At 49.3% G+C, this 25,365-nt stretch overlaps 58 non-coding genes across 58 annotated transcripts; 30 read left to right on the top strand and 28 right to left on the bottom strand.

The window, feature by feature from the left end:
• Positions 1-8,111: 8,111 nt before the first annotated feature.
• TRNAV-CAC (transfer RNA valine (anticodon CAC)) lies at positions 8,112-8,182 on the top strand. Its single transcript has one exon. It is a non-coding gene; the product is annotated as a tRNA-Val (tRNA).
• Positions 8,183-8,527: 345 nt separating this feature from the next.
• On the bottom strand, positions 8,528-8,599 carry TRNAM-CAU (transfer RNA methionine (anticodon CAU)). The gene has a single exon. It is a non-coding gene; the product is annotated as a tRNA-Met (tRNA).
• Positions 8,600-8,790: 191 nt separating this feature from the next.
• Positions 8,791-8,864, top strand: TRNAN-GUU (transfer RNA asparagine (anticodon GUU)). Its single transcript has one exon. It is a non-coding gene; the product is annotated as a tRNA-Asn (tRNA).
• Positions 8,865-9,109: 245 nt separating this feature from the next.
• On the bottom strand, positions 9,110-9,196 carry TRNAY-GUA (transfer RNA tyrosine (anticodon GUA)). Its single transcript is given in 2 exon segments — positions 9,110-9,145; positions 9,160-9,196. It is a non-coding gene; the product is annotated as a tRNA-Tyr (tRNA).
• Positions 9,197-9,278: 82 nt separating this feature from the next.
• TRNAA-AGC (transfer RNA alanine (anticodon AGC)) lies at positions 9,279-9,351 on the bottom strand. The gene has a single exon. It is a non-coding gene; the product is annotated as a tRNA-Ala (tRNA).
• Positions 9,352-9,590: 239 nt separating this feature from the next.
• TRNAV-AAC (transfer RNA valine (anticodon AAC)) lies at positions 9,591-9,663 on the top strand. The gene has a single exon. It is a non-coding gene; the product is annotated as a tRNA-Val (tRNA).
• A 120-nt stretch (positions 9,664-9,783) lies between these two features.
• On the top strand, positions 9,784-9,856 carry TRNAV-CAC (transfer RNA valine (anticodon CAC)). The gene has a single exon. It is a non-coding gene; the product is annotated as a tRNA-Val (tRNA).
• A 344-nt stretch (positions 9,857-10,200) lies between these two features.
• On the bottom strand, positions 10,201-10,272 carry TRNAM-CAU (transfer RNA methionine (anticodon CAU)). The gene has a single exon. It is a non-coding gene; the product is annotated as a tRNA-Met (tRNA).
• A 193-nt stretch (positions 10,273-10,465) lies between these two features.
• Positions 10,466-10,539, top strand: TRNAN-GUU (transfer RNA asparagine (anticodon GUU)). The gene has a single exon. It is a non-coding gene; the product is annotated as a tRNA-Asn (tRNA).
• Positions 10,540-10,784: 245 nt separating this feature from the next.
• On the bottom strand, positions 10,785-10,871 carry TRNAY-GUA (transfer RNA tyrosine (anticodon GUA)). Its single transcript is given in 2 exon segments — positions 10,785-10,820; positions 10,835-10,871. It is a non-coding gene; the product is annotated as a tRNA-Tyr (tRNA).
• Positions 10,872-10,953: 82 nt separating this feature from the next.
• Positions 10,954-11,026, bottom strand: TRNAA-AGC (transfer RNA alanine (anticodon AGC)). The gene has a single exon. It is a non-coding gene; the product is annotated as a tRNA-Ala (tRNA).
• Positions 11,027-11,267: 241 nt separating this feature from the next.
• TRNAV-AAC (transfer RNA valine (anticodon AAC)) lies at positions 11,268-11,340 on the top strand. The gene has a single exon. It is a non-coding gene; the product is annotated as a tRNA-Val (tRNA).
• Positions 11,341-11,461: 121 nt separating this feature from the next.
• Positions 11,462-11,534, top strand: TRNAV-CAC (transfer RNA valine (anticodon CAC)). The gene has a single exon. It is a non-coding gene; the product is annotated as a tRNA-Val (tRNA).
• A 342-nt stretch (positions 11,535-11,876) lies between these two features.
• On the bottom strand, positions 11,877-11,948 carry TRNAM-CAU (transfer RNA methionine (anticodon CAU)). Its single transcript has one exon. It is a non-coding gene; the product is annotated as a tRNA-Met (tRNA).
• A 191-nt stretch (positions 11,949-12,139) lies between these two features.
• Positions 12,140-12,213, top strand: TRNAN-GUU (transfer RNA asparagine (anticodon GUU)). Its single transcript has one exon. It is a non-coding gene; the product is annotated as a tRNA-Asn (tRNA).
• A 244-nt stretch (positions 12,214-12,457) lies between these two features.
• Positions 12,458-12,544, bottom strand: TRNAY-GUA (transfer RNA tyrosine (anticodon GUA)). Its single transcript is given in 2 exon segments — positions 12,458-12,493; positions 12,508-12,544. It is a non-coding gene; the product is annotated as a tRNA-Tyr (tRNA).
• Positions 12,545-13,131: 587 nt separating this feature from the next.
• TRNAV-CAC (transfer RNA valine (anticodon CAC)) lies at positions 13,132-13,204 on the top strand. Its single transcript has one exon. It is a non-coding gene; the product is annotated as a tRNA-Val (tRNA).
• Positions 13,205-13,812: 608 nt separating this feature from the next.
• TRNAN-GUU (transfer RNA asparagine (anticodon GUU)) lies at positions 13,813-13,886 on the top strand. Its single transcript has one exon. It is a non-coding gene; the product is annotated as a tRNA-Asn (tRNA).
• A 245-nt stretch (positions 13,887-14,131) lies between these two features.
• On the bottom strand, positions 14,132-14,218 carry TRNAY-GUA (transfer RNA tyrosine (anticodon GUA)). Its single transcript is given in 2 exon segments — positions 14,132-14,167; positions 14,182-14,218. It is a non-coding gene; the product is annotated as a tRNA-Tyr (tRNA).
• An 82-nt stretch (positions 14,219-14,300) lies between these two features.
• On the bottom strand, positions 14,301-14,373 carry TRNAA-AGC (transfer RNA alanine (anticodon AGC)). Its single transcript has one exon. It is a non-coding gene; the product is annotated as a tRNA-Ala (tRNA).
• Positions 14,374-14,614: 241 nt separating this feature from the next.
• Positions 14,615-14,688, top strand: TRNAV-AAC (transfer RNA valine (anticodon AAC)). The gene has a single exon. It is a non-coding gene; the product is annotated as a tRNA-Val (tRNA).
• A 121-nt stretch (positions 14,689-14,809) lies between these two features.
• Positions 14,810-14,883, top strand: TRNAV-CAC (transfer RNA valine (anticodon CAC)). Its single transcript has one exon. It is a non-coding gene; the product is annotated as a tRNA-Val (tRNA).
• A 345-nt stretch (positions 14,884-15,228) lies between these two features.
• Positions 15,229-15,300, bottom strand: TRNAM-CAU (transfer RNA methionine (anticodon CAU)). Its single transcript has one exon. It is a non-coding gene; the product is annotated as a tRNA-Met (tRNA).
• A 191-nt stretch (positions 15,301-15,491) lies between these two features.
• Positions 15,492-15,565, top strand: TRNAN-GUU (transfer RNA asparagine (anticodon GUU)). Its single transcript has one exon. It is a non-coding gene; the product is annotated as a tRNA-Asn (tRNA).
• A 244-nt stretch (positions 15,566-15,809) lies between these two features.
• Positions 15,810-15,896, bottom strand: TRNAY-GUA (transfer RNA tyrosine (anticodon GUA)). Its single transcript is given in 2 exon segments — positions 15,810-15,845; positions 15,860-15,896. It is a non-coding gene; the product is annotated as a tRNA-Tyr (tRNA).
• An 81-nt stretch (positions 15,897-15,977) lies between these two features.
• Positions 15,978-16,050, bottom strand: TRNAA-AGC (transfer RNA alanine (anticodon AGC)). The gene has a single exon. It is a non-coding gene; the product is annotated as a tRNA-Ala (tRNA).
• Positions 16,051-16,289: 239 nt separating this feature from the next.
• TRNAV-AAC (transfer RNA valine (anticodon AAC)) lies at positions 16,290-16,362 on the top strand. Its single transcript has one exon. It is a non-coding gene; the product is annotated as a tRNA-Val (tRNA).
• Positions 16,363-16,484: 122 nt separating this feature from the next.
• Positions 16,485-16,557, top strand: TRNAV-CAC (transfer RNA valine (anticodon CAC)). The gene has a single exon. It is a non-coding gene; the product is annotated as a tRNA-Val (tRNA).
• Positions 16,558-17,168: 611 nt separating this feature from the next.
• Positions 17,169-17,242, top strand: TRNAN-GUU (transfer RNA asparagine (anticodon GUU)). Its single transcript has one exon. It is a non-coding gene; the product is annotated as a tRNA-Asn (tRNA).
• A 245-nt stretch (positions 17,243-17,487) lies between these two features.
• Positions 17,488-17,574, bottom strand: TRNAY-GUA (transfer RNA tyrosine (anticodon GUA)). Its single transcript is given in 2 exon segments — positions 17,488-17,523; positions 17,538-17,574. It is a non-coding gene; the product is annotated as a tRNA-Tyr (tRNA).
• An 82-nt stretch (positions 17,575-17,656) lies between these two features.
• TRNAA-AGC (transfer RNA alanine (anticodon AGC)) lies at positions 17,657-17,729 on the bottom strand. Its single transcript has one exon. It is a non-coding gene; the product is annotated as a tRNA-Ala (tRNA).
• Positions 17,730-17,968: 239 nt separating this feature from the next.
• TRNAV-AAC (transfer RNA valine (anticodon AAC)) lies at positions 17,969-18,040 on the top strand. The gene has a single exon. It is a non-coding gene; the product is annotated as a tRNA-Val (tRNA).
• A 121-nt stretch (positions 18,041-18,161) lies between these two features.
• Positions 18,162-18,234, top strand: TRNAV-CAC (transfer RNA valine (anticodon CAC)). The gene has a single exon. It is a non-coding gene; the product is annotated as a tRNA-Val (tRNA).
• A 344-nt stretch (positions 18,235-18,578) lies between these two features.
• TRNAM-CAU (transfer RNA methionine (anticodon CAU)) lies at positions 18,579-18,650 on the bottom strand. Its single transcript has one exon. It is a non-coding gene; the product is annotated as a tRNA-Met (tRNA).
• Positions 18,651-18,841: 191 nt separating this feature from the next.
• Positions 18,842-18,914, top strand: TRNAN-GUU (transfer RNA asparagine (anticodon GUU)). The gene has a single exon. It is a non-coding gene; the product is annotated as a tRNA-Asn (tRNA).
• Positions 18,915-19,158: 244 nt separating this feature from the next.
• TRNAY-GUA (transfer RNA tyrosine (anticodon GUA)) lies at positions 19,159-19,247 on the bottom strand. The gene is given in 2 exon segments: positions 19,159-19,195; positions 19,211-19,247. It is a non-coding gene; the product is annotated as a tRNA-Tyr (tRNA).
• An 82-nt stretch (positions 19,248-19,329) lies between these two features.
• TRNAA-AGC (transfer RNA alanine (anticodon AGC)) lies at positions 19,330-19,402 on the bottom strand. Its single transcript has one exon. It is a non-coding gene; the product is annotated as a tRNA-Ala (tRNA).
• Positions 19,403-19,642: 240 nt separating this feature from the next.
• TRNAV-AAC (transfer RNA valine (anticodon AAC)) lies at positions 19,643-19,716 on the top strand. Its single transcript has one exon. It is a non-coding gene; the product is annotated as a tRNA-Val (tRNA).
• Positions 19,717-19,837: 121 nt separating this feature from the next.
• TRNAV-CAC (transfer RNA valine (anticodon CAC)) lies at positions 19,838-19,911 on the top strand. The gene has a single exon. It is a non-coding gene; the product is annotated as a tRNA-Val (tRNA).
• Positions 19,912-20,256: 345 nt separating this feature from the next.
• Positions 20,257-20,328, bottom strand: TRNAM-CAU (transfer RNA methionine (anticodon CAU)). The gene has a single exon. It is a non-coding gene; the product is annotated as a tRNA-Met (tRNA).
• Positions 20,329-20,519: 191 nt separating this feature from the next.
• On the top strand, positions 20,520-20,593 carry TRNAN-GUU (transfer RNA asparagine (anticodon GUU)). The gene has a single exon. It is a non-coding gene; the product is annotated as a tRNA-Asn (tRNA).
• A 245-nt stretch (positions 20,594-20,838) lies between these two features.
• Positions 20,839-20,925, bottom strand: TRNAY-GUA (transfer RNA tyrosine (anticodon GUA)). Its single transcript is given in 2 exon segments — positions 20,839-20,874; positions 20,889-20,925. It is a non-coding gene; the product is annotated as a tRNA-Tyr (tRNA).
• An 82-nt stretch (positions 20,926-21,007) lies between these two features.
• TRNAA-AGC (transfer RNA alanine (anticodon AGC)) lies at positions 21,008-21,080 on the bottom strand. The gene has a single exon. It is a non-coding gene; the product is annotated as a tRNA-Ala (tRNA).
• A 240-nt stretch (positions 21,081-21,320) lies between these two features.
• On the top strand, positions 21,321-21,393 carry TRNAV-AAC (transfer RNA valine (anticodon AAC)). The gene has a single exon. It is a non-coding gene; the product is annotated as a tRNA-Val (tRNA).
• A 121-nt stretch (positions 21,394-21,514) lies between these two features.
• Positions 21,515-21,587, top strand: TRNAV-CAC (transfer RNA valine (anticodon CAC)). Its single transcript has one exon. It is a non-coding gene; the product is annotated as a tRNA-Val (tRNA).
• Positions 21,588-21,933: 346 nt separating this feature from the next.
• Positions 21,934-22,005, bottom strand: TRNAM-CAU (transfer RNA methionine (anticodon CAU)). Its single transcript has one exon. It is a non-coding gene; the product is annotated as a tRNA-Met (tRNA).
• Positions 22,006-22,197: 192 nt separating this feature from the next.
• Positions 22,198-22,271, top strand: TRNAN-GUU (transfer RNA asparagine (anticodon GUU)). The gene has a single exon. It is a non-coding gene; the product is annotated as a tRNA-Asn (tRNA).
• A 245-nt stretch (positions 22,272-22,516) lies between these two features.
• Positions 22,517-22,604, bottom strand: TRNAY-GUA (transfer RNA tyrosine (anticodon GUA)). Its single transcript is given in 2 exon segments — positions 22,517-22,552; positions 22,568-22,604. It is a non-coding gene; the product is annotated as a tRNA-Tyr (tRNA).
• An 82-nt stretch (positions 22,605-22,686) lies between these two features.
• Positions 22,687-22,759, bottom strand: TRNAA-AGC (transfer RNA alanine (anticodon AGC)). The gene has a single exon. It is a non-coding gene; the product is annotated as a tRNA-Ala (tRNA).
• Positions 22,760-23,000: 241 nt separating this feature from the next.
• On the top strand, positions 23,001-23,073 carry TRNAV-AAC (transfer RNA valine (anticodon AAC)). The gene has a single exon. It is a non-coding gene; the product is annotated as a tRNA-Val (tRNA).
• A 121-nt stretch (positions 23,074-23,194) lies between these two features.
• On the top strand, positions 23,195-23,267 carry TRNAV-CAC (transfer RNA valine (anticodon CAC)). Its single transcript has one exon. It is a non-coding gene; the product is annotated as a tRNA-Val (tRNA).
• Positions 23,268-23,613: 346 nt separating this feature from the next.
• Positions 23,614-23,685, bottom strand: TRNAM-CAU (transfer RNA methionine (anticodon CAU)). Its single transcript has one exon. It is a non-coding gene; the product is annotated as a tRNA-Met (tRNA).
• Positions 23,686-23,875: 190 nt separating this feature from the next.
• TRNAN-GUU (transfer RNA asparagine (anticodon GUU)) lies at positions 23,876-23,949 on the top strand. The gene has a single exon. It is a non-coding gene; the product is annotated as a tRNA-Asn (tRNA).
• A 246-nt stretch (positions 23,950-24,195) lies between these two features.
• TRNAY-GUA (transfer RNA tyrosine (anticodon GUA)) lies at positions 24,196-24,282 on the bottom strand. Its single transcript is given in 2 exon segments — positions 24,196-24,231; positions 24,246-24,282. It is a non-coding gene; the product is annotated as a tRNA-Tyr (tRNA).
• Positions 24,283-24,364: 82 nt separating this feature from the next.
• TRNAA-AGC (transfer RNA alanine (anticodon AGC)) lies at positions 24,365-24,437 on the bottom strand. Its single transcript has one exon. It is a non-coding gene; the product is annotated as a tRNA-Ala (tRNA).
• A 242-nt stretch (positions 24,438-24,679) lies between these two features.
• TRNAV-AAC (transfer RNA valine (anticodon AAC)) lies at positions 24,680-24,752 on the top strand. The gene has a single exon. It is a non-coding gene; the product is annotated as a tRNA-Val (tRNA).
• Positions 24,753-24,871: 119 nt separating this feature from the next.
• On the top strand, positions 24,872-24,944 carry TRNAV-CAC (transfer RNA valine (anticodon CAC)). Its single transcript has one exon. It is a non-coding gene; the product is annotated as a tRNA-Val (tRNA).
• Positions 24,945-25,289: 345 nt separating this feature from the next.
• Positions 25,290-25,361, bottom strand: TRNAM-CAU (transfer RNA methionine (anticodon CAU)). The gene has a single exon. It is a non-coding gene; the product is annotated as a tRNA-Met (tRNA).
• Between the last annotated feature and the right edge of the window lie 4 nt (positions 25,362-25,365).

The following is a 25,365-nucleotide window of genomic DNA, read 5'->3' as shown; positions in this document are numbered from 1 at the left end:
CCCCAGCATACCCCAACAGCTAACAGTGCATAACTACTGCCCCCAGCATACCCAACAGCTAAACAGTACATAACTACTGCCCCAGCATACCCAACAGCTAAACAGTGCACAACTACTGCCCCCAGCATACCCCAACAGCTAAACAGTACATAACTACTGCCCCCAGCATACCCAACAGCTAAACAGTGCATAACTACTGCCCCAGCATACCCAACAGCTAAACACTACATAACTACTGCCCCAGCATACCCAACAGCTAACTACTGCCCCCATCATACCCCAACAGCTAAACAGTGCATAACTACTGCCCCCAGCATACCCCAACAGCTAAACAGTACATAACTACTGTCCCCAGCATACCCAACAGCTAAACAGTTCATAACTACTGCCCCCAGCATACCCCAACAGCTAAACACTACATAACTACTGCCCCCAGCATACCCAACAGCTAAACACTACATAACTACTGCCCCCAGCATACCCAACAGCTAAACAGTACATAACTACTGCCCCCAGCATACACCAACAGCTAAACAGTGCATAACTACTTCCCCAGCATACCCAACAGCTGAACAGTACATAACTACTGCCCCAGCATACACAACAGCTAAACAGTGCATAACTACTGCCCCCAGCATACCCCAACAGCTAACAGTGCATAACTACTACCCCCAGCATACCCAACAGCTAAACACTACATAACTACTGCCCCCAGCATACCAACAGCTAAACACTACATAACTACTGCCCCAGCATACCCAACAGCTAAACACTACATAACTACTGCCCCCAGCATACCCCAACAGCTAAACAGTGCATAACTACTGCCCCCAGCATACCCAACAGCTAAACACTACATAACTACTGCCCCCAGCATACCCAACAGCTAAACAGTACATAACTACTGCCCCCAGCATACCCAACAGCTAAACAGTGCATAACTACTGCCCCCAGCATACCCCAACAGCTAAACAGTGCATAACTACTGCCCCCAGCATACCCCAACAGCTAAACAGTACATAACTACTGCCCCCAGCATACCCCAACAGCTAAACAGTGCATAACTACTGCCCCCAGCATATACCCAACAGCTAAACAGTACATAAACTACTGCCCCCAGCACGGTAAACAGTGTAATTGCCAAATAGGCCAAGTCCAAATTTGCTGTTTTTTAGTGAAGTCACATCTCAGAGAAAAATTCAAAAAGTGATTAAAAGGTCACATATAGAACGGGGGGGGGGGGGGGGGGGGTAGATGATTGGTAGATACATACATAGATGGTACTTCTATCGGGGTCGGGTGGTTTGGGGGGGGCTGGGGTTTAGGGGTGGAGCTTGTTGTAGTAGGATTTAGTATATTGTATCTAAATACTACAGCCTTCTGTCACGTTTGTGGTTTTGTTGTGGGGGGTTGTCTGGAGGGATGGGCGGCTGTGAGATTTAGTCTATGTCACCATTAGGGGGTATCAACAGGGGCAGGGGGGCGCAAAAAGAAAGTTTCGCACAGGGCGCCATCTACCCTAAGGCCGGCCCTGGGCACTATTACTATTATTGTTGGGAAGGGGGCACTAATAATGGTTACAGGAGAAGGATTTATTATGTGAGGAAGGTGGCATTATTACTGACTACGGGAGGGGGGGCATTATTACTAGGAAAGGAGGATTTATTATTGGGGAAGGGGGCATTATTACTGGGTCCTACAGATTAATCACATTTTTATGGGAGATCTGATCAGTTGCTGACAGAGACTTTATATAGAGCCTATGGCCGCAGTGTGATCTCAGCATTGTTATGGCAAAGTTTATAGTCAATCCCATCCTTGGGGGTACTCGGCTGGAGCATCTCATCACATGGGGGTACTTGGCTTAAAAAGGTTGAGAAACACTGGTGTAGTACACACTAGTTAGGGGGTGCTATCGGTATGGGCACCAACTGTACACACTTTCTGTCACCCCAATACAATGAGCAGTGAAGTTCTATGCAGGATGCACTATAAATCCCAGCAATACAGTTTAGTACACACTAGTTTAGGGGTGCTATCTGGTATGGGCACCAACTGTACACACTTTCTGTCACCCCAATACAATGAGCAGTGAATTTCTATGCAGGATGCACTATAAATCCCAGCAATACAGTTTAGTACACACTAGTTTAGGGGGTGCTATCTGGTATGGGCTCCAACTGTACACACTTTCTGTCACCCCAATACAATGAGTAGTGAAGTTCTGTGCAGGATGCACTACAAATCCCAGCAATACAGTGTAGTACACCAGGACCACCAGCCCCAAAATCGAAAAGGAGTACACTGAGCACTTCTTAGGGGTGTATATGCAACACCTTATGCCCTCTTTCTGCCAGCAGCCGGTCACCACAGTGTGCTGGTTAAATTGGGGTAGCAGCACTGCAACTGCAGCCAGCAGTCTGTAGTAATAGTATTAATAAAAGCTTTTAAGCCCTAAAAAAAAGGGCTGTTTGTTTGTATTGCTAGTATATACCCTGCCTACTGGAACGCTATATCCTACACTGGCTCTCTCCCTGACCAGCAGCAGCTCTGTCCCTGATCTCTCACAGTATGCGTCTGAAGTGAGCACTGCCGACGCCGAGTTTTATATGTCAGGCTTCTTCTCCGCTCTGTCTTCCTCCCCGGGTCCCGCGCACTCTATCTTCAGAATGGCCGGTCAGCTGACGGAGCGCTCAGCCAATCACAGGCCGGTACCGCCGCGGCCTGTGATTGGCTGAGTGTGGCCTGTCAGCTGACCGGCCATTCTGAAGACAGGGGATGAAGACAGCGCGGAGAAGAAGCCTGGACAGGTAATGTATGATGCTGCAAGGGCTGCAAGGACATCGGTAACAATGTCCTTGCAGCCCTCGCTCAACGATCATCGGGCCGTGGAATAGGCCCAGTAAACAATGGTTTACATCGTTAATCGGGCCCTCCTCGGCCCGTGGAATAGGACCCTAAGGGTATGAACAAGAATTGTTGCATCTGGTATAGAGATATTAACCAGAAGTAAGTGTAATAATACCACATCAGGCCCCCAGGGGGGAGGAAGTGGGAGTACCTTTTTCAACAATAAGAAAACAGAGTGCCATAATGGCTTAAGAAGACTGCAGTGCCACTATACATGCGTCGGCCACCTGAAAATTCTGATGGGTCACAATATTAAAATGTTGTCCTCTGTGACCAAAAGCACTTTGTTGCCAGTGTGGCTTCTTTCACCAGGCTGCGCAGGTGAAGAACCGCCTGGGAGCACTTGAATGGGAGAGACTGCAAGGCAATAAGCTTAGCCAGGTTTACCTTCTGTGTCATCGGGGGGTTGTAGAAATAATGCTGCTGTGGTGTACCCCCGGGGTGATGTTACATCTGAGGAGCGGCCAGTCACTTGCCAGATGGGAAAGGTGACACCACGCCAGACGTGGTCGGCAGAGATACAGCCGGACTTTGGAGTGGTACTTTGTGGCACCAGTGCCAAGTAGGCACACAGGTGTTATGGCACGCCTGCTTTTAGGTTGCTACGGGCTCCCTTGGGTTAGTGTGGTCACGGATGGTCAGAGTGGTGTAGTGACCCTCCCGGACTATCGGAACTGCCACCCACAGAAAGGGGAAGTGTCCCAAGGTTAGGTAATGCATTGTGTTGGTAAAAGTCAAAAGATCGCAGAGTCTCTTGAACTTAAGCTTGTTTTACTCAGAAGATACACTGAAGATACACTGACAATAGTTCCAAATACTTGACAATACAGCAACTGAATCTCTAGTAGGAATGCAGTGTAGGATACATTCGTGCCGACTAAGTAGTGTGCTGAGTGATACAAAGAAGCAGAGTAGCAGAGAGATATTGTGAGAGTCCCAACCCAAGTAGAACTGTGCTCTGCCGGAATGTTGGAGGATGAGGTAGAATACTTAGAAGAAGAAGAAGAAGAAGAAGAGAACACCTGTGCCTGTGTATTGACCTTTGATTAGTCTTCACACCACCTTATGCCCTCTAGACTCAGCTGAACCTTCCTAGAGGGTGACACAGGCCCCAGACCTTTTTACCTGGGATAAGCGGAATGCTGAGAGTTCTCTGCTGACACACGCGCTGCAAGATAGAGTCCCTAGGCTTATCACAACTTTGCTCTATCCAGATGAGTTCCTAGTTTCTGTGGCTTTTGTGGATACTGTCCTGCTCTATTACTTTCCTTGTCCACGGCGTGGGTTGAGGTTGTCTCTGACTTGCCCTCTCTTAAAGGGGTTAAGCACTGCATAGTGTTGTGTAGCATCACTTTAGAAGCAGGTTTTAGAGGGGTACTTTCTTCAGCTGTGCAGCATCCAAATACACATAACTAATAGAGCGACATCTAATGGCGAAACTTTAGAACTACTTTTATCACCACACAATTACAATAAGTACAGACATTTACGAAGGGTGTATATAACAGTAACACTTATGGTAGGATACCACACTGCCTCCTCGTGATGGCTTCAGGTCTCACCAGTGGCAGTATTTGCTTACTGTGAGCCACGGACGAGGCAGGGGTAGAAGTCAGGGGCCGACTGCTTTAAAACGAGAATGCAGAATCCTAGCTTGCAATGATGAGCTGTGTGGTGGAAGCTGCAGGTATATGTCACATTGGGGTCCCAGTTCTTCCAGGCAGTGGCGTGGTGATGTCCGGCTTTAAACCCAAACCTGGCCCACTTTAACCCTTAGACGACACAGGGCGTATAGTTACGCCATGTTAGTCTGTCCCCAGACGACCTAGGGCGTAACTGTACGCCCTGGGTGTTTCTCCCGCTATGAAGCGTGCTCCGGAGTGGAGCGCGCTTCATAGCAGGTGGGGGCCGGCTGCAATCAGCAGCCGGGACCTCACCGGTAATGACACGCGGCAGCGCGATCGCGGCAGCGTGTCATTACCGGTGAGGTCCCGGCTGCTGATTGCAGCCGGCCCCCACCTGCTATTAACTCCTTAAACACCGCGATCGCGGCGCGACCGCAGCGTTTAAGTGTAAGTGACAGGGGGAGTCCCCTGTCACTTACCGATCGGGACCCCCCCCCAGTGTGACTGCGGGGGTCCCGATCGGTAAAACGGACCGCCGGAGGTCTCTCACCTGCCTCTGTGCGGTCCGATCGGCGATCTGCTGCACTAAGCCTGCACAGGCAGGCTCAATGAGCAGATCGCTGATAACACTGATCAATGCTATGCCTATGGCATAGCAATCATCAGTGTAGAAATCACAGTAGTGTATGTACAAGTCCCCCAAATGGACTTCAAATGTGTAAAAAAAAAAAGTTAAAAACACTATTACACTACCCCAAAACCCCTCCCCCAATAAAAGTCTACTGTAAATCACCCCCCTTTCCCATTATGTAAATAAAACATATAAAAATAAATAAACATATAATATACCGTAGCGTGCGTAATTGTCCGATATATTAAAATATAACAAGCGTCATTGCGAACGGTAAACGGCGTACACGAAAAGAGGGAAAAAAGTGCGCGGATTACCGATTTAATGTTACATTATATATATAAAAAAATTAATAAAAAGTGATCAAAACGTCCGATCTTCACAAATATGGTATTTATAAAAACTAGAGATCATGGCGGAAAAAATGACACCACATACAGCCCTGTAGGTGAAAAAATAAAACCGTTATAAGCATCACAATAGGGCTATTTTATTTATAATTAATTGTCGAAAAAAAGGATTTCATTTAAAAAAAATATATAACATTAGAGAATCTGTGTAACCTGCATATGGTTGTGTTCGGACTGACCTATAGAGTAATGGTATCATGTCGCTTTTACCATATAGTGCATTACGTAGACACAGGAGCCCCCCCAAACGTTACCATATTGCATTCTTTTTTTACGATTTCACCTATTTATATCTTCATAAATAATGATTTTGGAATTCCATCATACATGTTATGGTAAAATGAATGACGCCATTACAAAGTACAACTATTCCTGTAAAAAACAAGCACTTACATGGCTTGTAGATAGAAAACTGAAAGTGCTGGAGCTCTTAGAAGGGGAGGAGGGAAAAACGAAAACACTAAGATCAAAATTTGCGCGGTCCACTGGGTCATTTTGGGCCTGGTCCTCAAAGGGTTAAGGTTACAAATGCTGCAAATGGCTGAATTGTCTTTTCTGTCCCCAACAAGGAAGAACTACCAGACCGCTGATCTCAGTGGACGGTTCTTCGAAGCAGGTACACTGGTAGCCTGATGAGGAGTGCTGCTTGTGCCTTGGGGTATCCGTTGAGTGCCTGGGCCTTGCTGACCTCTACTGGCTGACACTGTTCTGCCGACAACCTTCTATGTTTTTATGTTTCTACCGCTTTTTCCTCAGGACCCTTGGGCTGTAGTTGGGAACTAACAGTGGGTCAGTGACAAAAACAAAGACTCATCTGATGATGATGTTGAGGATAATATCAGTGCATCGAGATTCCACATGGGGTCTGTGACCTCATCATTATAGTCTGGGACAAGCATTTCCTCTCCTACGCTGTCATCCTCCATAGATATGTAGTACGAGACTATACTGCTCTTTTGACTTCTTTGTGGCCTCTGAACTCCTGCAGTCTCAACACTGGCTTCCAATTCCTAACTGTCAGGACATTGCGCCAAAAGATCTACTTAGTACAGGGGCTGATAGTCTAGGGGGAGTGCTAGGCTCACCAGGAGCTCTTTTGCTAACGGCCCTGTAAAGCAGTGCTTCTGAATTCCAGTCCTCAGGCCTCACCAACAGGTCATGTTTTTAGGATTTCCCATACAAAGAACACCTGTGATAATACCTGATGCACTGACTATAATTATATCACCTGTGAAATACTAAGGAAATCCTCAAAACATGACCTGTTGGTGAGGCCTGAGGACTGGAATTGAGAAGCACTGCTGTAAAGCATAATTGGGTCTGAGACACCACAGGAAATGGGGCAGAGGAAACATCCTGACCTTGCCATGGAATAGTGATGGCACTACTCTGGGTTGACCCTTCTGTTGATTGCTGCTTCTGGGATTAACTATCGCCTGATGTGAAGCTGGAGTTTTGAAGGATCCAGTCAGCAATCCCTGCCTGGTTAGTAGAAGGAGCAAAATACATTTTTTTTGAATGGTGGATAGTGCCACTGATTTCAGAGCAGAAGGGAGGTCTTCATGAGATATATTTTGGGGAGACCTTGGAGTCTTAGATTCGTCCTTTGACTTCTATATTCTTTGTCTTAAAAGACAGAGTATAAAGAGTTAAGATACTGTTTATGTTGCAAAAGTTACAATCTTAGGGAATTAGTGTGGGTATTTAGTGAGATCTGAGAAGACTTTATTTGCTCTACTTTGTGCCCCAAGTGTGAGATTCCAGATTTAATGTCTAGAAGCTCCCTTAACCCTGAAGACTTTGCTTGTGTGACTATTTGTGCTACTACTTTCGTTAAGAAAGATTTGAAAATCGGTGCACTTTCGTAGTCAATGGCAGACGACATGTGATCGGGTAAATTTTCCATATCAGGGTCATTGATTCAACTACAGTCTAGTTATTGTATAGATAGTTTAATTTTACATTTCGCTGGAGCTAGAGATGCTATTTTGACTTTTTCCCCATGCCTGTGTACAAAAAAGAGTAAAACAATGGCTTAGTTAACTGCCTATGGTGACAGCTGGCAAGGAGAGTCACTCACAGAGGAAATTTTAAATGCGTAAACACTAGAAAAGAGACATTAGTAAAGAGATGAGTTCAAAGACTTGTGTAGCAAAAATAAAAGTACAAAGCATTAAAGCATAGTTATTTCAAATGGCCACTAGATGTCAGCAGTGTACCAAGAATTGTTTCTATCTGTGGTTTAAAAAAGGAAATAAAAAATGGATGGTTTAATCTTTTCTTTAAGCCATTAAATTTTGGTTGTGCTATTTAGTTATCAAGCCAAGACAGTGCAGTGCTGTTGTCTCTTATATAAGAAGCTTCTGATTTATAGACTTACACAGTCATATCAGCCTTTTGTATTATGTAGTCAGCAATAGAATGTGCTGTAAGTGGCTAATTACTTTGCTATAGATCTTTTTTTTTTTTTTTTTTTTTTTTTTTTTTTCAAGTAAAGGTGATGAATAATTTTATATAAAAATGTGGCCCCCTCCAGTCTGTAGTGTAGCGGTTATCACGTTCGCCTCACACGCGAAAGGTCCCCGGTTCGAAACCGGGCAGAAACACAGTTCTTTTGCAGCCTTTTGGCTACCCCACTACGTAGCCAAAAGCACCAACACGTGAAATATTCCGGCTTCGAAACCGGGCAGAAGCATGGTGCTTCTGGAAGAAATTTTGGCTACCCCCACTAGTGCAACACAAAACCTTCTTTGCGCAAGCAGGTGATATTTGCTTGCAACAAGGCTTTTTAGACACAGCCACATACTTGTCCAGTTTGTCTTGTTGGAGATATTGAAGACAGGTGTTTGGCAACGAGCAAGAGGCGGCTGATGAATCGGCCCCCACTCTCCTAGATTTTAAGCAGAAACTTCTGGGGAATTGTACTTGCGGGGTTTGTAAAAGTGAGCTCTTAGCAGAGGATGGTTTCGATCCATCGACCTCTGGGTTATGGGCCCAGCACGCTTCCGCTGCGCCACTCTGCTGCTGCTCAGGAGGTTAGGAAGGCGGGGAAGAGAAGCCGAAATAGGTGGCCTCTGGCTACCATGCGCCAGCAAGTATAGCCATTTGTTAAAGGCCAGGGCCCCCCCTTGAGGCTGTTTTCCTTTTTCGATATTATTGAGTCAAAGGTCATGTGACCTGGCTGGGGCTTTGAGCAATTGCGTGCAGCAACGGTGTCTCTGTGGCGCAATCGGTTAGCGTGTTCGGCTGTTAACCGAAAGGTTGGTGGTTCGAGTCCACCCAGGGACGATGGCCTAATTTTCTTTGGCTTTCAGGGCACAGCGAAAGGCCCTCCTTTGGCAGGCCTGAGCTGCACTCCCAACTGAGAGCTTGGATGTGGTGTCTGTTTTAAATTCCTCAGACTGGGAGCACAGCTCTCTTAAAAGGGTGTTTTAAGGTAGTAGAGGAAGAGCGCAGCCAGAATGTGTGTTTCAGCTGCTCGAAAGGTCCAACACGAAAGGATGCACCCGCCTCCCTCCCCCCAAAGAAAAAGGTCCTTCGAGCCGGAATCGAACCAGCGACCTAAGGATTGCTAATGTTTTTACTACAGTCCTCCGCTCTACCAGCTGAGCTATCGAAGGCTTGGCCGGCCTTTGCTCGCCTACCTCCTAGGCTTGTCAAAGAGTGGCATGAGAAAAGGCATTTGAAAAAGTCAAAAGGTTATGGAGGATGCGGGCATCGATCCCGCTACCTCTCGCATGCTAAGCGAGCGCTCTACCATTTGAGCTAATCCCCCTCTCACGTCCGTTCACTTTGGCCATCATCCCACCACGCTGTGACTTAAATAACCAGTTTTTTTTTGTTTTTTTTGTTTTGTTTTTTAAGTGTGCATCCCAATCGCCACAAGTAAGAAACTATTGGGAAGCTGACAGGACTTGGGGGCAGCCTGGGATGGTCCCCAGTTTAAAGTACGTTCCTTCCTTTTTCAAACTTGTGTTGTTCGCTTGCGAGGAAAGCTGCGTTGGCCTCCGCCGAGTTTCTGTAGTGTAGTGGTCATCACGTTCGCCTAACACGCGAAAGGTCCCCGGTTCGAAACCGGGCAGAAACATTGGTTTGGGTACCCTTTTGATCCAGGGACAAACCTTTTACTTCGAAGCCCCAGTTTTCCTCCGCTCGGTTTGAATACTGGCGGCTGGCTCGCCATAGCGGTGCCTGTCTCAACAGGCAGGTTTCTGTAGTGTAGCGGTTATCACGTTCGCCTCACACGCGAAAGGTCCCCGGTTCGAAACCGGGCAGAAACACAGTTCTTTTGCAGCCTTTTGGCTACCCCACTACGTAGCCAAAAGCACCAACACGAGAAATATTCCGGCTTCGAAACCGGGCAGAAGCATGGTGCTTCTGGAAGAAATTTTTGGCTACCCCACTAGTGCAACACAAAACCTTCTTTGCGCAAGCAGGTGATATTTGCTTGCAACAAGGCTTTTTAGACACAGCCACATACTTGTCCAGTTTGTCTTGTTGGAGATATTGAAGACAGGTGTTTGGCAACGAGCAAGAGGCGGCTGATGAATCGGCCCCCACTCTCCTAGATTTTAAGCAGAAACTTCTGGGAATTGTACTTGCGGGGTTTGTAAAAGTGAGCTCTTAGCAGAGGATGGTTTCGATCCATCGACCTCTGGGTTATGGGCCCAGCACGCTTCCGCTGCGCCACTCTGCTGCTGCTCAGGAGGTTAGGAAGGCGGGGAAGAGAAGCCGAAATAGGTGGCCTCTGGCTACCATGCGCCAGCAAGTATAGCCATTTGTTAAAGGCCAGGGCCCCCCCTTGAGGCTGTTTTCCTTTTTCGATATTATTGAGTCAAAGGTCATGTGACCTGGCTGGGGCTTTGAGCAATTGCGTGCAGCAACGGTGTGTCTCTGTGGCGCAATCGGTTAGCGTGTTCGGCTGTTAACCGAAAGGTTGGTGGTTCGAGTCCACCCAGGGACGATGGCCTAATTTTCTTTGGCTTTCAGGGCACAGCGAAAGGCCCTCCTTTGGCAGGCCTGAGCTGCACTCCCAACTGAGAGCTTGGATGTGGTGTCTGTTTTAAATTCCTCAGACTGGGAGCACAGCTCTCTTAAAAGGGTGTTTTAAGGTAGTAGAGGAAGAGCGCAGCCAGAATGTGTGTTTCAGCTGCTCGAAAGGTCCAACACGAAAGGATGCACCCGCCTCCCTCCCCCCAAAGAAAAAGGTCCTTCGAGCCGGAATCGAACCAGCGACCTAAGGATTGCTAATGTTTTTACTACAGTCCTCCGCTCTACCAGCTGAGCTATCGAAGGCTTGGCCGGCCTTTGCTCGCCTACCTCCTAGGCTTGTCAAAGAGTGGCATGAGAAAAGGCATTTGAAAAAGTCAAAAGGTTATGGAGGATGCGGGCATCGATCCCGCTACCTCTCGCATGCTAAGCGAGCGCTCTACCATTTGAGCTAATCCCCCTCTCACGTCCGTTCACTTTGGCCATCATCCCACCACGCTGTGACTTAAATAACCAGTTTTTTTTTGTTTTTTTTTGTTTTGTTTTTTTAAGTGTGCATCCCAATCGCCACAAGTAAGAAACTATTGGGAAGCTGACAGGACTTGGGGCAGCCTGGGATGGTCCCCAGTTTAAAGTACGTTCCTTCCTTTTTTCAAACTTGTGTTGTTCGCTTGCGAGGAAAGCTGCGTTGGCCTCCGCCGAGTTTCTGTAGTGTAGTGGTCATCACGTTCGCCTAACACGCGAAAGGTCCCCGGTTCGAAACCGGGCAGAAACATTGGTTTGGGTACCCTTTTGATCCAGGGACAAACCTTTTTACTTCGAAGCCCCAGTTTTCCTCCGCTCGGTTTGAATACTGGCGGCTGGCTCGCCATAGCGGTGCCTGTCTCAACAGGCAGGTTTCTGTAGTGTAGCGGTTATCACGTTCGCCTCACACGCGAAAGGTCCCCGGTTCGAAACCGGGCAGAAACACAGTTCTTTTGCAGCTTTTGGCTACCCCACTACGTAGCCAAAAGCACCAACACGTGAAATATTCCGGCTTCGAAACCGGGCAGAAGCATGGTGCTTCTGGAAGAAATTTTTGGCTACCCCACTAGTGCAACACAAAACCTTCTTTGCGCAAGCAGGTGATATTTGCTTGCGCAAGGCTTTTTAGACACAGCCACATACTTGTCCAGTTTGTCTTGTTGGAGATATTGAAGACAGGTGTTTGGCAACGAGCAAGAGGCGGCTGATGAATCGGCCCCCACTCTCCTAGATTTTAAGCAGAAACTTCTGGGGAATTGTACTTGCGGGTTTGTAAAAGTGAGCTCTTAGCAGAGGATGGTTTCGATCCATCGACCTCTGGGTTATGGGCCCAGCACGCTTCCGCTGCGCCACTCTGCTGCTGCTCAGGAGGTTAGGAAGGCGGGGAAGAGAAGCCGAAATAGGTGGCCTCTGGCTACCATGCGCCAGCAAGTATAGCCATTTGTTAAAGGCCAGGGCCCCCCCTTGAGGCTGTTTTCCTTTTTCGATATTATTGAGTCAAAGGTCATGTGACCTGGCTGGGGCTTTGAGCAATTGCGTGCAGCAACGGTGTCTCTGTGGCGCAATCGGTTAGCGTGTTCGGCTGTTAACCGAAAGGTTGGTGGTTCGAGTCCACCCAGGGACGATGGCCTAATTTCTTTGGCTTTCAGGGCACAGCGAAAGGCCCTCCTTTGGCAGGCCTGAGCTGCACTCCCAACTGAGAGCTTGGATGTGGTGTCTGTTTTAAATTCCTCAGACTGGGAGCACAGCTCTCTTAAAAGGGTGTTTTAAGGTAGTAGAGGAAGAGCGCAGCCAGAATGTGTGTTTCAGCTGCTCGAAAGGTCCAACACGAAAGGATGCACCCGCCTCCCTCCCCCCAAAGAAAAAGGTCCTTCGAGCCGGAATCGAACCAGCGACCTAAGGATTGCTAATGTTTTTACTACAGTCCTCCGCTCTACCAGCTGAGCTATCGAAGGCTTGGCCGGCCTTTGCTCGCCTACCTCCTAGGCTTGTCAAAGAGTGGCATGAGAAAAGGCATTTGAAAAAGTCAAAAGGTTATGGAGGATGCGGGCATCGATCCCGCTACCTCTCGCATGCTAAGCGAGCGCTCTACCATTTGAGCTAATCCCCTCTCACGTCCGTTCACTTTGGCCATCATCCCACCACGCTGTGACTTAAATAACCAGTTTTTTTTTGTTTTTTTTTGTTTTGTTTTTTTAAGTGTGCATCCAATCGCCACAAGTAAGAAACTATTGGGAAGCTGACAGGACTTGGGGCAGCCTGGGATGGTCCCCAGTTTAAAGTACGTTCCTTCCTTTTTTCAAACTTGTGTTGTTCGCTTGCGAGGAAAGCTGCGTTGGCCTCCGCCGAGTTCTGTAGTGTAGTGGTCATCACGTTCGCCTAACACGCGAAAGCTGCCCGGTTTCGAACCGGGCAGAAACATTGGTTTGGGTACCCTTTTGATCCAGGGACAAACCTTTTTACTTCGAAGCCCCAGTTTTCCTCCGCTCGGTTTGAATACTGGCGGCTGGCTCGCCATAGCGGTGCCTGTCTCAACAGGCAGGTTTCTGTAGTGTAGCGGTTATCACGTTCGCCTCACACGCGAAAGGTCCCCGGTTCGAAACCGGGCAGAAACACAGTTCTTTTGCAGCCTTTTGGCTACCCCACTACGTAGCCAAAAGCACCAACACGTGAAATATTCCGGCTTCGAAACCGGGCAGAAGCATGGTGCTTCTGGAAGAAATTTTTGGCTACCCCACTAGTGCAACACAAAACCTTCTTTGCGCAAGCAGGTGATATTTGCTTGCAACAAGGCTTTTTAGACACAGCCACATACTTGTCCAGTTTGTCTTGTTGGAGATATTGAAGACAGGTGTTTGGCAACGAGCAAGAGGCGGCTGATGAATCGGCCCCCACTCTCCTAGATTTTAAGCAGAAACTTCTGGGAATTGTACTTGCGGGGTTTGTAAAAGTGAGCTCTTAGCAGAGGAATGGTTTCGATCCATCGACCTCTGGGTTATGGGCCCAGCACGCTTCCGCTGCGCCACTCTGCTGCTGCTCAGGAGGTTAGGAAGGCGGGGAAGAGAAGCCGAAATAGGTGGCCTCTGGCTACCATGCGCCAGCAAGTATAGCCATTTGTTAAAGGCCAGGGCCCCCCCTTGAGGCTGTTTTCCTTTTTCGATATTATTGAGTCAAAGGTCATGTGACCTGGCTGGGGCTTTGAGCAATTGCGTGCAGCAACGGTGTCTCTGTGGCGCAATCGGTTAGCGTGTTCGGCTGTTAACCGAAAGGTTGGTGGTTCGAGTCCACCCAGGGACGATGGCCTAATTTTCTTTGGCTTTCAGGGCACAGCGAAAGGCCCTCCTTTGGCAGGCCTGAGCTGCACTCCCAACTGAGAGCTTGGATGTGGTGTCTGTTTTAAATTCCTCAGACTGGGAGCACAGCTCTCTTAAAAGGGTGTTTTAAGGTAGTAGAGGAAGAGCGCAGCCAGAATGTGTGTTTCAGCTGCTCGAAAGGTCCAACACGAAAGGATGCACCCGCCTCCCTCCCCCCAAAGAAAAAGGTCCTTCGAGCCGGAATCGAACCAGCGACCTAAGGATTGCTAATGTTTTTACTACAGTCCTCCGCTCTACCAGCTGAGCTATCGAAGGCTTGGCCGGCCTTTGCTCGCCTACCTCCTAGGCTTGTCAAAGAGTGGCATGAGAAAAGGCATTTGAAAAAGTCAAAAGGTTATGGAGGATGCGGGCATCGATCCCGCTACCTCTCGCATGCTAAGCGAGCGCTCTACCATTTGAGCTAATCCCCCTCTCACGTCCGTTCACTTTGGCCATCATCCCACCACGCTGTGACTTAAATAACCAGTTTTTTTTTGTTTTTTTTTGTTTTGTTTTTTTAAGTGTGCATCCCAATCGCCACAAGTAAGAAACTATTGGGAAGCTGACAGGACTTGGGGCAGCCTGGGATGGTCCCCAGTTTAAAGTACGTTCCTTCCTTTTTTCAAACTTGTGTTGTTCGCTTGCGAGGAAAGCTGCGTTGGCCTCCGCCGAGTTTCTGTAGTGTAGTGGTCATCACGTTCGCCTAACACGCGAAAGGTCCCCCGGTTCGAAACCGGGCAGAAACATTGGTTTGGGTACCCTTTTGATCCAGGGACAAACCTTTTTACTTCGAAGCCCCAGTTTTCCTCCGCTCGGTTTGAATACTGGCGGCTGGCTCGCCATAGCGGTGCCTGTCTCAACAGGCAGGTTTTCTGTAGTGTAGCGGTTATCACGTTCGCCTCACACGCGAAAGGTCCCCGGTTCGAAACCGGGCAGAAACACAGTTCTTTTGCAGCCTTTTGGCTACCCCACTACGTAGCCAAAAGCACCAACACGTGAAATATTCCGGCTTCGAAACCGGGCAGAAGCATGGTGCTTCTGGAAGAAATTTTTGGCTACCCCACTAGTGCAACACAAAACCTTCTTTGCGCAAGCAGGTGATATTTGCTTGCAACAAGGCTTTTTAGACACAGCCACATACTTGTCCAGTTTGTCTTGTTGGAGATATTGAAGACAGGTGTTTGGCAACGAGCAAGAGGCGGCTGATGAATCGGCCCCCACTCTCCTAGATTTTAAGCAGAAACTTCTGGGGAATTGTACTTGCGGGGTTTGTAAAAGTGAGCTCTTAGCAGAGGATGGTTTCGATCCATCGACCTCTGGGTTATGGGCCCAGCACGCTTCCGCTGCGCCACTCTGCTGCTGCTCAGGAGGTTAGGAAGGCGGGGAAGAGAAGCCGAAATAGGTGGCCTCTGGCTACCATGCGCCAGCAAGTATAGCCATTTGTTAAAGGCCAGGGCCCCCCCTTGAGGCTGTTTTCCTTTTTCGATATTATTGAGTCAAAGGTCATGTGACCTGGCTGGGGCTTTGAGCAATTGCGTGCAGCAACGGTGTCTCTGTGGCGCAATCGGTTAGCGTGTTCGGCTGTTAACCGAAAGGTTGGTGGTTCGAGTCCACCCAGGGACGATGGCCTAATTTTCTTTGGCTTTCAGGGCACAGCGAAAGGCCCTCCTTTGGCAGGCCTGAGCTGCACTCCCAACTGAGAGCTTGGATGTGGTGTCTGTTTTAAATTCCTCAGACTGGGAGCACAGCTCTCTTAAAAGGGTGTTTTAAGGTAGTAGAGAAGAGCGCAGCCAGAATGTGTGTTTCAGCTGCTCGAAAGGTCCAACACGAAAGGATGCACCCGCCTCCCTCCCCCCAAAGAAAAAGGTCCTTCGAGCCGGAATCGAACCAGCGACCTAAGGATTGCTAATGTTTTTACTACAGTCCTCCGCTCTACCAGCTGAGCTATCGAAGGCTTGGCCGGCCTTTGCTCGCCTACCTCCTAGCTTGTCAAAGAGTGGCATGAGAAAAGGCATTTGAAAAAGTCAAAAGGTTATGGAGGATGCGGGCATCGATCCCGCTACCTCTCGCATGCTAAGCGAGCGCTCTACCATTTGAGCTAATCCCCCTCTCACGTCCGTTCACTTTGGCCATCATCCCACCACGCTGTGACTTAAATAACCAGTTTTTTTTGTTTTTTTTTGTTTTGTTTTTTTAAGTGTGCATCCCAATCGCCACAAGTAAGAAACTATTGGGAAGCTGACAGGACTTGGGGCAGCCTGGATGGTCCCCAGTTTAAAGTACGTTCCTTCCTTTTTTCAAACTTGTGTTGTTCGCTTGCGAGGAAAGCTGCGTTGGCCTCCGCCGAGTTTCTGTAGTGTAGTGGTCATCACGTTCGCCTAACACGCGAAAGGTCCCCGGTTCGAAACCGGGCAGAAACATTGGTGTGGGTACCCTTTTGATCCAGGGACAAACCTTTTACTTCGAAGCCCCAGTTTTTCCTCCGCTCGGTTTGAAATACTGGCGGCTGGCTCGCCATAGCGGTGCCTGTCTCAACAGGCAGGTTTCTGTAGTGTAGCGGTTATCACGTTCGCCTCACACGCGAAAGGTCCCCGGTTCGAAACCGGGCAGAAACACAGTTCTTTGCAGCCTTTTGGCTACCCCACTACGTAGCCAAAAGCACCAACACGTGAAATATTCCCGGCTTCGAAAACCGGGCAGAAGCATGGTGCTTCTGGAAGAAATTTTTGGCTACCCCACTAGTGCAACACAAAACCTTCTTTGCGCAAGCAGGTGATATTTGCTTGCAACAAGGCTTTTTAGACACAGCCACATACTTGTCCAGTTTGTCTTGTTGGAGATATTGAAGACAGGTGTTTGGCAACGAGCAAGAGGCGGCTGATGAATCGGCCCCCACTCTCCTAGATTTTAAGCAGAAACTTCTGGGGAATTGTACTTGCGGGGTTTGTAAATAAGTGAGCTCTTAGCAGAGGATGGTTTCGATCCATCGACCTCTGGGGCTATGGGCCCAGCACGCTTCCGCTGCGCCACTCTGCTGCTGCTCAGGAGGTTAGGAAGGCGGGGAAGAGAAGCCGAAATAGGTGGCCTCTGGCTACCATGCGCCAGCAAGTATAGCCATTTGTTAAAGGCCAGGGCCCCCCTTGAGGCTGTTTTCCTTTTTCGATATTATTGAGTCAAAGGTCATGTGACCTGGCTGGGGCTTTGAGCAATTGCGTGCAGCAACGGTGTCTCTGTGGCGCAATCGGTTAGCGTGTTCGGCTGTTAACCGAAAGGTTGGTGGTTCGAGTCCACCCAGGGACGATGGCCTAATTTTCTTGGCTTTCAGGGCACAGCGAAAGGCCCTCCTTTGGCAGGCCTGAGCTGCACTCCCAACTGAGAGCTTGGATGTGGTGTCTGTTTTAAATTCCTCAGACTGGGAGCACAGCTCTCTTAAAGGGTGTTTTAAGGTAGTAGAGGAAGAGCGCAGCCAGAATGGTGTGTTTCAAGCTGCTCGAAAGGTCCAACACGAAAGGATGCACCCGCCTCCCTCCCCCCAAAGAAAAAGGTCCTTCGAGCCGGAATCGAACCAGCGACCTAAGGATTGCTAATGTTTTTACTACAGTCCTCCGCTCTACCAGCTGAGCTATCGAAGGCTTGGCCGGCCTTTGCTCGCCTACCTCCTAGGCTTGTCAAAGAGTGGCATGAGAAAAGGCATTTGAAAAAGTCAAAAGGTTATGGAGGATGCGGGCATCGATCCCGCTACCTCTCGCATGCTAAGCGAGCGCTCTACCATTTGAGCTAATCCCCCTCTCACGTCCGTTCACTTTGGCCATCATCCCACCACGCTGTGACTTAAATAACCAGTTTTTTTTTGTTTTTTTTGTTTTGTTTTTTAAGTGTGCATCCCAATCGCCACAAGTAAGAAACTATTGGGAAGCTGACAGGACTTGGGGCAGCCTGGGATGGTCCCCAGTTTAAAGTACGTTCCTTCCTTTTTTCAAACTTGTGTTGTTCGCTTGCGAGGAAAGCTGCGTTGGCCTCCGCCGAGTTTCTGTAGTGTAGTGGTCATCACGTTCGCCTAACACGCGAAAGGTCCCCGGTTCGAACCGGGCAGAAACATTGGTTTGGGTACCCTTTTGATCCAGGGACAAACCTTTTTACTTCGAAGCCCCAGTTTTCCTCCGCTCGGTTTGAATACTGGCGGCTGGCTCGCCATAGCGGTGCCTGTCTCAACAGGCAGGTTTCTGTAGTGTAGCGGTTATCACGTTCGCCTCACACGCGAAAGGTCCCCGGTTCGAAACCGGGCAGAAACACAGTTCTTTTGCAGCCTTTTGGCTACCCCACTACGTAGCCAAAAGCACCAACACGTGAAATATTCCGGCTTCGAAACCGGGCAGAAGCATGGTGCTTCTGGAAGAAATTTTTGGCTACCCCACTAGTGCAACACAAAACCTTCTTTGCGCAAGCAGGTGATATTTGCTTGCAACAAGGCTTTTTAGACACAGCCACATACTTGTCCAGTTGTCTTGTTGGAGATATTGAAGACAGGTGTTTGGCAACGAGCAAGAGGCGGCTGATGAATCGGCCCCCACTCTCCTAGATTTTAAGCAGAAACTTCTGGGGAATTGTACTTGCGGGGTTTGTAAAAGTGAGCTCTTAGCAGAGGATGGTTTCGATCCATCGACCTCTGGGTTATGGGCCCAGCACGCTTCCGCTGCGCCACTCTGCTGCTGCTCAGGAGGTTAGGAAGGCGGGGAAGAGAAGCCGAAATAGGTGGCCTCTGGCTACCATGCGCCAGCAAGTATAGCCATTTGTTAAAGGCCAGGGCCCCCCCTTGAGGCTGTTTTCCTTTTTCGATATTATTGAGTCAAAGGTCATGTGACCTGGCTGGGGCTTTGAGCATTGCGTGCAGCAACGGTGGTCTCTGTGGCGCAATCGGTTAGCGTGTTCGGCTGTTAACCGAAAGGTGGTGGTTCGAGTCCACCCAGGGACGATGGCCTAATTTTCTTTGGCTTTCAGGGCACAGCGAAAGGCCCTCCTTTGGCAGGCCTGAGCTGCACTCCCAACTGAGAGCTTGGATGTGGTGTCTGTTTAAATTCCTCAGACTGGGAGCACAGCTCTCTTAAAAGGGTGTTTTAAGGTAGTAGAGGAAGAGCGCAGCCAGAATGTGTGTTTCAGCTGCTCGAAAGGTCCAACACGAAAGGATGCACCCGCCTCCCTCCCCCCAAAGAAAAAGGTCCTTCGAGCCGGAATCGAACCAGCGACCCTAAGGATTGCTAATGTTTTTTACTACAGTCCTCCGCTCTACCAGCTGAGCTATCGAAGGCTTGGCCGGCCTTTGCTCGCCTACCTCCTAGGCTTGTCAAAGAGTGGCATGAGAAAAGGCATTTGAAAAAGTCAAAAGGTTATGGAGGATGCGGGCATCGATCCCGCTACCTCTCGCATGCTAAGCGAGCGCTCTACCATTTGAGCTAATCCCCCTCTCACGTCCGTTCACTTTGGCCATCATCCCACCACGCTGTGACTTAAATAACCAGTTTTTTTTGTTTTTTTTTGTTTTGTTTTTTTAAGTGTGCATCCCAATCGCCACAAGTAAGAAACTATTGGGAAGCTGACAGGACTTGGGGCAGCCTGGGATGGTCCCCAGTTTAAAGTACGTTCCTTCCTTTTTTCAAACTTGTGTTGTTCGCTTGCGAGGAAAGCTGCGTTGGCCTCCGCCGAGTTTTCTGTAGTGTAGTGGTCATCACGTTCGCCTAACACGCGAAAGGTCCCCGGTTCGAAACCGGGCAGAAACATTGGTTTGGGTACCCTTTTGATCCAGGGACAAACCTTTTTACTTCGAAGCCCCAGTTTTCCTCCGCTCGGTTTGAATACTGGCGGCTGGCTCGCCATAGCGGTGCCTGTCTCAACAGGCAGGTTTCTGTAGTGTAGCGGTTATCACGTTCGCCTCACACTGCGAAAGGTCCCCGGTTCGAAACCGGGCAGAAACACAGTTCTTTTGCAGCCTTTTGGCTACCCCACTACGTAGCCAAAAGCACCAACACGTGAAATATTCCGGCTTCGAAACCGGGCAGAAGCATGGTGCTTCTGGAAGAAATTTTTGGCTACCCCACTAGTGCAACACAAAACCTTCTTTGCGCAAGCAGGTGATATTTGCTTGCAACAAGGCTTTTTAGACACAGCCACATACTTGTCCAGTTTGTCTTGTTGGAGATATTGAAGACAGGTGTTTGGCAACGAGCAAGAGGCGGCTGATGAATCGGCCCCCACTCTCCTAGATTTTAAGCAGAAACTTCTGGGGAATTGTACTTGCGGGGTTTGTAAAAGTGAGCTCTTAGCAGAGGATGGTTTCGATCCATCGACCTCTGGGTTATGGGCCCAGCACGCTTCCGCTGCGCCACTCTGCTGCTGCTCAGGAGGTTAGGAAGGCGGGGAAGAGAAGCCGAAATAGGTGGCCTCTGGCTACCATGCGCCAGCAAGTATAGCCATTTGTTAAAGGCCAGGGCCCCCCCTTGAGGCTGTTTTCCTTTTTCGATATTATTGAGTCAAAGGTCATGTGACCTGGCTGGGGCTTTGAGCAATTGCGTGCAGCAACGGTGTCTCTGTGGCGCAATCGGTTAGCGTGTTCGGCTGTTAACCGAAAGGTTGGTGGTTCGAGTCCACCCAGGGACGATGGCCTAATTTTCTTTGGCTTTCAGGGCACAGCGAAAGGCCCTCCTTTGGCAGGCCTGAGCTGCACTCCCAACTGAGAGCTTGGATGTGGTGTCTGTTTTAAATTCCTCAGACTGGGAGCACAGCTCTCTTAAAAGGGTGTTTTAAGGTAGTAGAGGAAGAGCGCAGCCAGAATGTGTGTTTCAGCTGCTCGAAAGGTCCAACACGAAAGGATGCACCCGCCTCCCTCCCCCCAAAGAAAAAGGTCCTTCGAGCCGGAATCGAACCAGCGACCTAAGGATTGCTAATGTTTTTACTACAGTCCTCCGCTCTACCAGCTGAGCTATCGAAGGCTTGGCCGGCCTTTGCTCGCCTACCTCCTAGGCTTGTCAAAGAGTGGCATGAGAAAAGGCATTTGAAAAAGTCAAAAGGTTATGGAGGATGCGGGCATCGATCCCGCTACCTCTCGCATGCTAAGCGAGCGCTCTACCATTTGAGCTAATCCCCCTCTCACGTCCGTTCACTTTGGCCATCATCCCACCACGCTGTGACTTAAATAACCAGTTTTTTTTGTTTTTTTTTGTTTTGTTTTTTTAAGTGTGCATCCCAATCGCCACAAGTAAGAAACTATTGGGAAGCTGACAGGACTTGGGCAGCCTGGGATGGTCCCCAGTTTAAAGTACGTTCCTTCCTTTTTTCAAACTTGTGTTGTTCGCTTGCGAGGAAAAGCTGCGTTGGCCTCCGCCGAGTTTCTGTAGTGTAGTGGTCATCACGTTCGCCTAACACGCGAAAGGTCCCCGGTTCGAAACCGGGCAGAAACATTGGTTTGGGTACCCTTTTGATCCAGGGACAAACCTTTTTACTTCGAAGCCCCAGTTTTCCTCCGCTCGGTTTGAATACTGGCGGCTGGCTCGCCATAGCGGTGCCTGTCTCAACAGGCAGGTTTCTGTAGTGTAGCGGTTATCACGTTCGCCTCACACGCGAAAGGTCCCCGGTTCGAAACCGGGCAGAAACACAGTTCTTTTGCAGCCTTTTGGCTACCCCCACTACGTAGCCAAAAGCACCAACACGTGAAATATTCCGGCTTCGAAACCGGGCAGAAGCATGGTGCTTCTGGAAGAAATTTTTGGCTACCCCACTAGTGCAACACAAAACCTTCTTTGCGCAAGCAGGTGATATTTGCTTGCAACAAGGCTTTTTAGACACAGCCACATACTTGTCCAGTTTGTCTTGTTGGAGATATTGAAGACAGGTGTTTGGCAACGAGCAAGAGGCGGCTGATGAATCGGCCCCCACTCTCCTAGATTTTAAGCAGAAACTTCTGGGGAATTGTACTTGCGGGGTTTGTAAAAGTGAGCTCTTAGCAGAGGATGGTTTCGATCCATCGACCTCTGGGTTATGGGCCCAGCACGCTTCCGCTGCGCCACTCTGCTGCTGCTCAGGAGGTTAGGAAGGCGGGGAAGAGAAGCCGAAATAGGTGGCCTCTGGCTACCATGCGCCAGCAAGTATAGCCATTTGTTAAAGGCCAGGGCCCCCCCCTTGAGGCTGTTTTCCTTTTTCGATATTATTGAGTCAAAGGTCATGTGACCTGGCTGGGGCTTTGAGCAATTGCGTGCAGCAACGGTGTCTCTGTGGCGCAATCGGTTAGCGTGTTCGGCTGTTAACCGAAAGGTTGGTGGTTCGAGTCCACCCAGGGACGATGGCCTAATTTTCTTTGGCTTTCAGGGCACAGCGAAAGGCCCTCCTTTGGCAGGCCTGAGCTGCACTCCCAACTGAGAGCTTGGATGTGGTGTCTGTTTTAAATTCCTCAGACTGGGAGCACAGCTCTCTTAAAAGGGTGTTTTAAGGTAGTAGAGGAAGAGCGCAGCCAGAATGTGTGTTTCAGCTGCTCGAAAGGTCCAACACGAAAGGATGCACCCGCCTCCCTCCCCCCAAAGAAAAAGGTCCTTCGAGCCGGAATCGAACCAGCGACCTAAGGATTGCTAATGTTTTTTACTACAGTCCTCCGCTCTACCAGCTGAGCTATCGAAGGCTTGGCCGGCCTTTGCTCGCCTACCTCCTAGGCTTGTCAAAGAGTGGCATGAGAAAAGGCATTTGAAAAAGTCAAAAGGTTATGGAGGATGCGGGCATCGATCCCGCTACCTCTCGCATGCTAAGCGAGCGCTCTACCATTTGAGCTAATCCCCCTCTCACGTCCGTTCACTTTGGCCATCATCCCACCACGCTGTGACTTAAATAACCAGTTTTTTTTTGTTTTTTTTTGTTTTGTTTTTTTAAGTGTGCATCCCAATCGCCACAAGTAAGAAACTATTGGGAAGCTGACAGGACTTGGGGCAGCCTGGGATGGTCCCCAGTTTAAAGTACGTTCCTTCCTTTTTTCAAACTTGTGTTGTTCGCTTGCGAGGAAAGCTGCGTTGGCCTCCGCCGAGTTTCTGTAGTGTAGTGGTCATCACGTTCGCCTAACACGCGAAAGGTCCCCGGTTCGAAACCGGGCAGAAACATTGTTGTGTGTACCCTTTTGATCAAGGGACAAACCTTTTTACTTCGAAGCCCCAGTTTTCCTCCGCTCGGTTTGAATACTGGCGGCTGGCTCGCCATAGCGGTGCCTGTCTCAACAGGCAGGTTTCTGTAGTGTAGCGGTTATCACGTTCGCCTCACACGCGAAAGGTCCCCGGTTCGAAACCGGGCAGAAACACAGTTCTTTTGCAGCCTTTTGGCTACCCCACTACGTAGCCAAAAGCACCAACACGTGAAATATTCCGGCTTCGAAACCGGGCAGAAGCATGGTGCTTCTGGAAGAAATTTTTGGCTACCCCACTAGTGCAAACACAAAACCTTCTTTGCGCAAGCAGGTGATATTTGCTTGCAACAAGGCTTTTTAGACACAGCCACATACTTGTCCAGTTTGTCTTGTTGGAGATATTGAAGACAGGTGTTTGGCAACGAGCAAGAGGCGGCTGATGAATCGGCCCCCACTCTCCTAGATTTTAAGCAGAAACTTCTGGGGAATTGTACTTGCGGGGTTTGTAAAAGTGAGCTCTTAGCAGAGGATGGTTTCGATCCATCGACCTCTGGGTTATGGGCCCAGCACGCTTCCGCTGCGCCACTCTGCTGCTGCTCAGGAGGTTAGGAAGGCGGGGAAGAGAAGCCGAAATAGGTGGCCTCTGGCTACCATGCGCCAGCAAGTATAGCCATTTGTTAAAGGCCAGGGCCCCCCCTTGAGGCTGTTTTCCTTTTTCGATATTATTGAGTCAAAGGTCATGTGACCTGGCTGGGCTTCGAGCAATTGCGTGCAGCAACGGTGTCTCTGTGGCGCAATCGGTTAGCGCGTTCGGCTGTTAACCGAAAGGTTGGTGGTTCGAGTCCACCCAGGGACGATGGCCTAATTTTCTTTGGCTTTCAGGGCACAGCGAAAGGCCCCTCCTTTGGCAGGCCTGAGCTGCACTCCCAACTGAGAGCTTGGATGTGGTGTCTGTTTTAAATTCCTCAGACTGGGAGCACAGCTCTCTTAAAAGGGTGTTTTAAGGTAGTAGAGGAAGAGCGCAGCCAGAATGTGTGTTTCAGCTGCTCGAAAGGTCCAACACGAAAGGATGCACCCGCCTCCCTCCCCCCAAAGAAAAAGGTCCTTCGAGCCGGAATCGAACCAGCGACCTAAGGATTGCTAATGTTTTTACTACAGTCCTCCGCTCTACCAGCTGAGCTATCGAAGGCTTGGTCGGCCTTTGCTCGCCTACCTCCTAGGCTTGTCAAAGAGTGGCATGAGAAAAGGCATTTGAAAAAGTCAAAAGGTTATGGAGGATGCGGGCATCGATCCCGCTACCTCTCGCATGCTAAGCGAGCGCTCTACCATTTGAGCTAATCCCCCTCTCACGTCCGTTCACTTTGGCCATCATCCCACCACGCTGTGACTTAAATAACCAGTTTTTTTTTTGTTTTTTTTGTTTTGTTTTTTTAAGTGTGCATCCCAATCGCCACAAGTAAGAAAACTATTGGGAAGCTGACAGGACTTGGGGCAGCCTGGGATGGTCCCCAGTTTAAAGTACGTTCCTTCCTTTTTTCAAACTTGTGTTGTTCGCTTGCGAGGAAAGCTGCGTTGGCCTCCGCCGAGTTTCTGTAGTGTAGTGGTCATCACGTTCGCCTAACACGCGAAAGGTCCCCGGTTCGAAACCGGGCAGAAACATTGGTTTGGGTACCCTTTGATCCAGGGACAAACCTTTTTACTTCGAAGCCCCAGTTTCCTCCGCTCGGTTTGAATACTGGCGGCTGGCTCGCCATAGCGGTGCCTGTCTCAACAGGCAGGTTTCTGTAGTGTAGCGGTTATCACGTTCGCCTCACACGCGAAAGGTCCCCGGTTCGAAACCGGGCAGAAACACAGTTCTTTTGCAGCCTTTTGGCTACCCCACTACGTAGCCAAAAGCACCAACACGTGAAATATTCCGGCTTCGAAACCGGGCAGAAGCATGGTGCTTCTGGAAGAAATTTTTGGCTACCCCACTAGTGCAACACAAAACCTTCTTTGCGCAAGCAGGTGATATTTGCTTGCAACAAGGCTTTTTAGACACAGCCACATACTTGTCCAGTTTGTCTTGTTGGAGATATTGAAGACAGGTGTTTGGCAACGAGCAAGAGGCGGCTGATGAATCGGCCCCCACTCTCCTAGATTTTAAGCAGAAACTTCTGGGGAATTGTACTTGCGGGGTTTGTAAAAGTGAGCTCTTAGCAGAGGATGGTTTCGATCCATCGACCTCTGGGTTATGGGCCCAGCACGCTTCCGCTGCGCCACTCTGCTGCTG

Source organism: Dendropsophus ebraccatus, unplaced genomic scaffold (assembly GCF_027789765.1).
Source record: "Dendropsophus ebraccatus isolate aDenEbr1 unplaced genomic scaffold, aDenEbr1.pat pat_scaffold_804_ctg1, whole genome shotgun sequence".
In the NCBI taxonomy this organism is placed as follows: Eukaryota; Metazoa; Chordata; class Amphibia; order Anura; family Hylidae; genus Dendropsophus; species Dendropsophus ebraccatus.
The sequence above is the reverse complement of the archived record's forward strand: the minus strand, read 5'-3'. Positions and strand labels throughout refer to the sequence as shown.